This window comes from Sapajus apella, unplaced genomic scaffold (assembly GCF_009761245.1).
Source record: "Sapajus apella isolate SASKATOON/1434 unplaced genomic scaffold, GSC_monkey_1.0 scaffold10, whole genome shotgun sequence".
NCBI classification, from domain to species: domain Eukaryota; kingdom Metazoa; phylum Chordata; class Mammalia; order Primates; family Cebidae; genus Sapajus; species Sapajus apella.
In genome coordinates this window covers 33019017-33025916 of record NW_022436950.1, presented here as the reverse complement: position 1 = coordinate 33025916, position 6900 = coordinate 33019017, and the positions used below count along the sequence as shown (strand labels likewise).

The following is a 6900-nucleotide window of genomic DNA, read 5'->3' as shown; positions in this document are numbered from 1 at the left end:
AAAAAAAAAAAAAAAAAAAAAAAAAAAAAAAAAAAAAAAAAAAAAGACCAGGTGCGGTGACTCATACCTGTAATCCCAGCACTTTGGGAGGCAGAGGCAGGTGGATCACCTGAGGTCAGGAGTTCAGGACCAGCCTGGCCAATGTAGTGAAACCCTGTCTCTACTAAAAACACAAAAATTAGCTGGCTGTGGTGGTGGGTGCCTGAAATCCCAGCTACTTAAGAGGCTGAGACCAGAGAATCACTTGAACCTGGGAGATGGAGATTGCAGTGAGCCGAGATCATACCATTACACTTCAGTCTGGACAACAGGAGCGAAACTCCATCTCAAGAAAAAAAAAAAAAAAAGAATGAATAGAAAGAATGGATGGACACAAGAGAGAAATTCTCAGGTGAAAACCACAGATCCATGACCTACCAAACATACGGTCAGCAAACTGTTTTTCAAGGGCTGTCTTCTTAGGGAAGAAAGATTTTTTTGAAACATGTATATGTGTGTGTTGCCTGGGGGAGGTGGTATTTGGGACATTGCTCAATATTTTCCACGGTCAAACATAAACTATACTACACTCCAGAATGTACTCAAGATGTTTGGCATCAGTAGAGTATTCTGTTGCCATTCAGATGAACAATCTCTGCTTGGAAGGCGTTGAGGCGCAGCAACACTTTAAAAAGAGACCCTGTTTATTCACCCAGGGGAAGCAAAGAGAGTTTAACTGAAAATGGAAGGTTGGGTGGTGATATTGTTGACTGCAGCCAGTTGGAAGGTGGTGGAACAACCCTCACACCCTAGTCCCTGGCACAGTTTTTTCTGTAATAGAGATGCCGCTTGCCTAGCTGTAGTTCCCATTTCATTTATTACTTAATGCCAGGCATTAAGACAAATGACAATATTCTTTGGTATATTAGGAATACTGAAAGTATTTTGATTGGGTTTAAGAAGAAACAACATAAATTGGAGTGTTCTGATGTTCTGATGATGAAGGCCTTTGAATGTCATGCTTAAGGGTTTGGATTTTATTCCATTGCCAGTTGGGAGCAAGTAAAATTGTTTGTAGCAGGGAGTGACATGACAGAATATTTGTTTTTGTAAAGATCATCTGGTAGCAGTTTGCAAGATGGCTTGGAAAAGGATTTGAATGGAAGAAAGACAATCATTTAGGAGATTATTATCACAATGGAAGTCAAAGATGGAAGGCCCTTAGACAGTGAGAGAACTGAGATGAGGGAGTTGTATTTGAAAGACATTGATTTGAGAAATGAATAGAATCTTTCAGGAAGCTTAGCTAAATTGCATATAATCTTCACAATAACATTTTTTATTGAGTTGGCATTGAAAACCAACCTCGAACAGAAAAGCAAGCTAATTTTAGGCAATCAAATGTTTTATCAGTTTTAAAGGCAGTGAGATTGGGAGGAGAAAGAGAAAGTTTTTCCCTTACAAAGTATAATTGAATCAAATGGAAATTAAATGATACCTATTTTCACGATGCTGGGATCAAATTCTTGTCATAAAAGGCATTTGCAGCCTGATCTGCATGTCAGCCCCATGCTTCATTTTGACAGTTTGAAAAAGAGAACACAGCACATGTACGGGAAGTCAACGCCTACTTATGTACCTGTTGTTTTAGTGCTCCACCCAGAAATTAGTGTTCCAACTTGTACAATCTGTATTGCCCTGTTGACTGCTGGGGGTGAATGATTATCCTTAAGTTAGGAAGAAACTTTTTTTTTTTTTTTTGAGACAGAGTTTCACACTTGTTGCCTAGGCTAGAGTGCAATGGCGTGATCTCAGCTCACTGCAACCTCTGCCTCCCTGGTTCAAGCAGTTCTACTGCCTTGGCCTCCTGAGTAGCTGGGATTATAGGTGCCTGTCACCACGCCTGGCTATTTTTTTTTTTTTTTTTTTGTATTTTAGTAGAGACGGGGTTTTACCATGTTGGTCAGGCTAATCAGGAACTCCTGACCTCATGATCCACCCACCTCATCCTCTCAAAGTGCTAGGATTACAGGCATGAACCACCACGCCCAGCCAAGTTTTGTACTTTTTAGTAGAAACGGTTTCACCATGTTGGACAGGCTGGTCTCAAACTCCTGACCTCGTCATCCACCTGCCTTGCCCTCCCAAAGTGCTGGGATTACAAGGGTGAGCCACTGCACCTGGCCAGGAAGAAATTTTTAGGCTTAATTCCTTTGCAAGACTTTAAGATAATTAACACACAGGAATAATTTAAATATAAGGCAATATTGTGGTCTATGGGTTGTAGAATTAGACTGCCTGCTCTCCAATCCCAGTCCTTCCTATATCACCTGCTACCAAGAAACCTCAGTTTCCTCACTTGTAAAATGAGAATAGCAGTAGCTCCTAACTCATGGGGTTGCTGTAATGATCACATGAGTAAATCCTCAAACAGTTGTTAGTTCAGTACCTGGCACATAAAGCATGCTCAATAATTGTAGGTATTGATCATTATCTACAAGTTTTACTTTAGGACTGAAAGCAGTAGGAGATAAAGGGGCAAGCAGAGAGAGAGAGTGGGACTTCTTTGAGTTACTTCAACAGAAGGGCGAGAAGATTTTAAGTAGAGATTTAAAAACTTTTTTTTTTTGACGGAGTCTTGCTCTGTTGCCAGGCTGGAGTGCAGTGGTACGATCTTGGCTCACTGCAACCTCTGCCTCCCAAGTAGCTGGAACTATAGGCACGTGCCACCACACCCAGCTAGGTTTTTTTTTTTTTTTTTTTTTTTTCTGTATTTTAGTAGAGACAGGGTTTCACCATGTTGGCCAGAATGGTCTCGATCTCTTGACCTTGTGATCCACTTGCCTTGGCCTCCCAAAGTGCTGAAATTGCAGGTGTGAGCCACTGCTCCTGGCCAAAAACATGTTTTATTTTGTGAACTTTATGTTTAAAAAAAAACTGAATCTGCATGGAGTTCACACATCGTTACGTGCTTGCCTGCTGAAGGCATCTGAGTTGGGGACCCCTGTGTCTAGCCCCAAAATGCCATGTTTATCACCATATCTGGTTAAAAGTAGTGAGAAAATATAATAATGTATAGCACTGTATCTCTCTTACTTCCCTTTTTTAACCTTTTTTTTTTTTTTTTTTTTTGAGACAGGATCTGGCTCTGTCACCTAGGCTGTAGTGCAGTGGTGTAATGTTGGCTCAACTGCAGCCTTGACCTCCCAATGCTCAAGCGATCCTCCCACCTCAGCCCCCTACAGTAGCTGGGACCACAGAGGCACACACCACCATGCCCAACTAATTTTTGTATTTTTTAGTAGAGACAGACTTTCACTATGATGCCCAGGCTGGTCTGGAGCTCCTGAGTTCAAGTGATTTGCCCACCTCAGCCTCCCAAAGTGCTGGGATTACAAGCATGAGCCACTGGGACTGGAGTTCTCTTTTTAAAAAAAGGTATTTATTTTGTTGGACAGGGTGGCTCAAGTCTGGAATCCTAGCATTTTGGGAGGCTGAGGTGAAAAAATTGCTTGAGGTCAGGACTTCAAGACCATAGTGAGAACCCTGTCTCTTTTTTTCTTTTTTTTGAGACCGAGTTTCGCTCTTGTTACCCAGGCTGGAGTGCAATGGCCCAATCTCAGCTCACCGCAACCTCCGCCTCCTGGGTTCAGGCAATTCTCCTGCCTCAGCCTCCTGAGTAGCTGGGATTACAGGCACGCGCCACCATGCCCAGCTAATTTTTTGTATTTTTAGTAGAGACAGGGTGTCACCATGTTGACCAGGATGGTCTCAATCTCTTGACCTCGTGATCCACCCGCCTCGGCCTCCCAAAGTGCTGGGATTACAGACTTGAGCCACCGCGCCCGGCCTAGAACCCTGTCTCTTAAACAACAACAATAGCAACAACAAAACCAAACAAAAATTCTTTATTTACCTTTGCTAAAAGGATTTAGTCTAGGTCTTTATCTCATACTCTTCCATTTTTTTTTCTATTCCATAAACTGAAACTAGTGGCAACTTCATCCCAAACTTTGTCTCAAGTCTGGGAAAGAATCACAATGTAACAATATAATGTAATCAATGATGCAATGTTTGAAAGTCTTGATCATAGTAAAGAGAAATCTCCAAATTAGTACAGTTATCCTTCTGTATCCATAGGAGATTGGTTTCAGGACCTCCCATACATACCAAAATTCAAGGATGCTCAAGTCCCTGAAATAAAATAATATAGTATTTGCATATAACTTATGCACATCATCCCATATACTTTAAATCCTCTCTAGATTACTTATAAAACCTCATACAATGTAAATGCTATAAAAATAGTTGTTGTATTGTTTAGGGAATAACAATAAGAAAAAAGTCTGGGCATGCTTAGTACAGATACAGCCATTGATTTTTTTCTTCTGAATATTTTTGATCTATGAACCTACAGATATGGAGGAACAAACTTTTTCCTTCCTTCCTTCCTTCCTTCCTTCCTTCCTTCCTTCCTTCCTTCCTTCCTTCCTTCCTTCCTTTTGTTCCCTCCCTCTCTTCATATTTCTCTGTCTCTCTCTTTTTATTTCTTTCTTGACAAAGGCTTGCTTTGTCACTCAGGCTGGAGTGCAATGACGTAATTTTGGCCCACTGCAACCTCCGCTTCCTGGGTTCAAGAAATTCTCTTGCCTTGGCCTCCCGAGTAACTGGGATTACAGGCATGCACCACCATGCCTGGCTAGCTTTTGTATTTTTAGTAGAGACAGGGTTTCACCATGTTGGTCAGGCTGATCTCAAACTCCTGAACTCAAATGATCTACCCGCCTCAGCCCCACAAAGTGCTGGGGTTACATGCGTGAGCCACTGTGCCTGGCCCCAACTGTGTTTTCTTAAAAAGAGATTTTTGTGTATACAAGTCACTTTTTTATCAGGAAGAATACAGGCACTGAATTTGGAAAGCTTGATGGCACAGAAGTTCTGTAACTTTACATTTGTAGGGTATGTGACTGGACAACTGTTAGAGATTCGAAATGTTTAGTTTATGTTGCTGATATGTTCATCCATATAAACAGAACTGATGCTTTAATCCTCTTAAGTGTCTTCTGGGCAATGTTATGTATCATAACATAACAAATAACAAATTTTGGAAGCAAGTATCATGGCAGGGTACCTACCAGATTATAAAACTTCTCATACATAGGTAATATTCATGGTTTAAAAAAATTTTAAAGGCTAAAAATGACTGTGTCTGAGGCAAGAATATTTAACCATGATCTGAAATCACTGCAGGTCAAGATAGGCTTCCAAGAAGCCAGGCGACATGGTGGAAATCTGTATTCCTGTATCTTTGCTTTGAAGATGTTTGGTTTTTTGAAGATGCTTTGGTTCTCAATCACACATTGTCAATGACATTTATAGAAGTCCAGGGAGAATATCCGGTTTAGTGTGGGAACTGAATTGGTGGCAAACATATTCTTATCTTTTTTATTTCTTTTCTTTTTTTTTTAAAAGATGGGTTTCACCATGATGGCCAGGCTGGTCTTGAACTCCTGACCTGAGGTGATCCACCCACCTCAGCCTCCCAAAGTGCTAGGATTACAGGCGTGGGCCACCGCGCCCGGCCACATATTCTTATCTTAATTTACATCAAGATACTTTCTCTCTTAAGAAAAGAGAAGCCTTTTTCCTAAAGGGGAAGGAACATTAATCAGGGAACTTGCAGAACATATTGAGATTGCAGCCACTTCACAAAACAATACTGTTTATCATCCAAGAGGTAATAAGTGAACTTGGTGAACGAGTGGGAAGAAAAATTTGTTTCTGTAGCAACAGTAATGCTGTTTCAACACAGCAGAAAAAGGAGGGGGAAGAGGACAACAATTCTAGAACTTCCTCTCATTCATATAGATTATGCCTGAAAATATTTTGCCTCTTTTTTCTCCTAGGAGAAGATACAGAAGAGTAGAGGATAAAATGTAGACCTGAAAGATAAAGCACAGGTTAAAAGATTTGCTCATTGATCACAGCTAAACAATCTGGGTGCCAGGTTCCTTATTGTGATGGTTTAAGACATTCGTTATGGTCTTTAGTTTTGTTTTGTTTGGAGGCATTGTTTCACTCTGTCACCAAGGCTGGAGTGCAATGGCGTGATATGGCTCACTGCAACCTCCACCTCCTAGGTCCAAGCAATTCTCGTGCCTCAGACTCTGGAGTAGCAAGCCCAGCTAATTATTGTATTTTTAGTAGAGACAGGGTTTCACCATGCTGGCCAAGCTGATTTTAAACCCCTGGCCTCAAGTGATCCACCTGCCTCAGGCTCCCAAAGTGTTGGGATTACAGGCATGAGCCACCACACTGGGCCATCACAGACATTTTTAATTATTTTATGGTAATGAAGACAAAGCTAGCAATGGCAACACTCTGTTTTCTCATTGTCAATCTATATTTGGAACAGCTTGTTGAGTTCTGCAAAACAGACATTGGGAAGACCATTGGAAAACAAAAGTGGTGCAAAAGAAAGAACTCTGGAGGGTGATGGAGGGGACTTGAAATCACATATTTGTTGGAATCCTTAAGGAACCAGTGAGAAAGGAAGACTTAACGAGTTTGATGACTATCTTCAGATACTTGAAGATGCCAGGGCAAAAAATGTTGGCATAATAGTCAAGAAAATTTTGGCTTAGGAGAAGCAAGAACTTACATCTGTTTAATATCAGGAAAGTTACAAGCCTACCAACCAACAAAGCAAGCAAGCAGAATGGATTGCTTTGGGTGGGCACTAAGGGCGTCTGATCACAGCCTGGATGCTGCTGGCTGGGGATACTCCAGAAGGCACTTGACTCATGCACTAAGGGGGCTTTTCACATCATCTTTCAAGGGTAAGACTATGATAATGGACCTCACTTTTTAGCTCTTATTCTCTATTTACAGATTAGGAAGCTGAAGATAAAAAAAATTAAA

General features: G+C 41.1%; 1 protein-coding gene across 3 annotated transcripts in view; it reads right to left on the bottom strand.

Moving 5' to 3' along the window:
- The window catches only part of GPR1 (G protein-coupled receptor 1), a 48907-nt gene that overhangs the window by 15673 nt on the left and 26334 nt on the right, over window positions 1–6900 (bottom strand). For 2 of the 3 annotated variants that reach the window (XM_032278506.1, XM_032278507.1), the window contains exon 4: window positions 3896–4003. The gene's annotated coding sequence lies outside the window, so the exon portion shown is untranslated. Of the gene's footprint in view, window positions 1–3895; window positions 4216–6900 lie in introns of those variants that run through there. The other variant, XM_032278508.1, reaches the window with a different exon arrangement.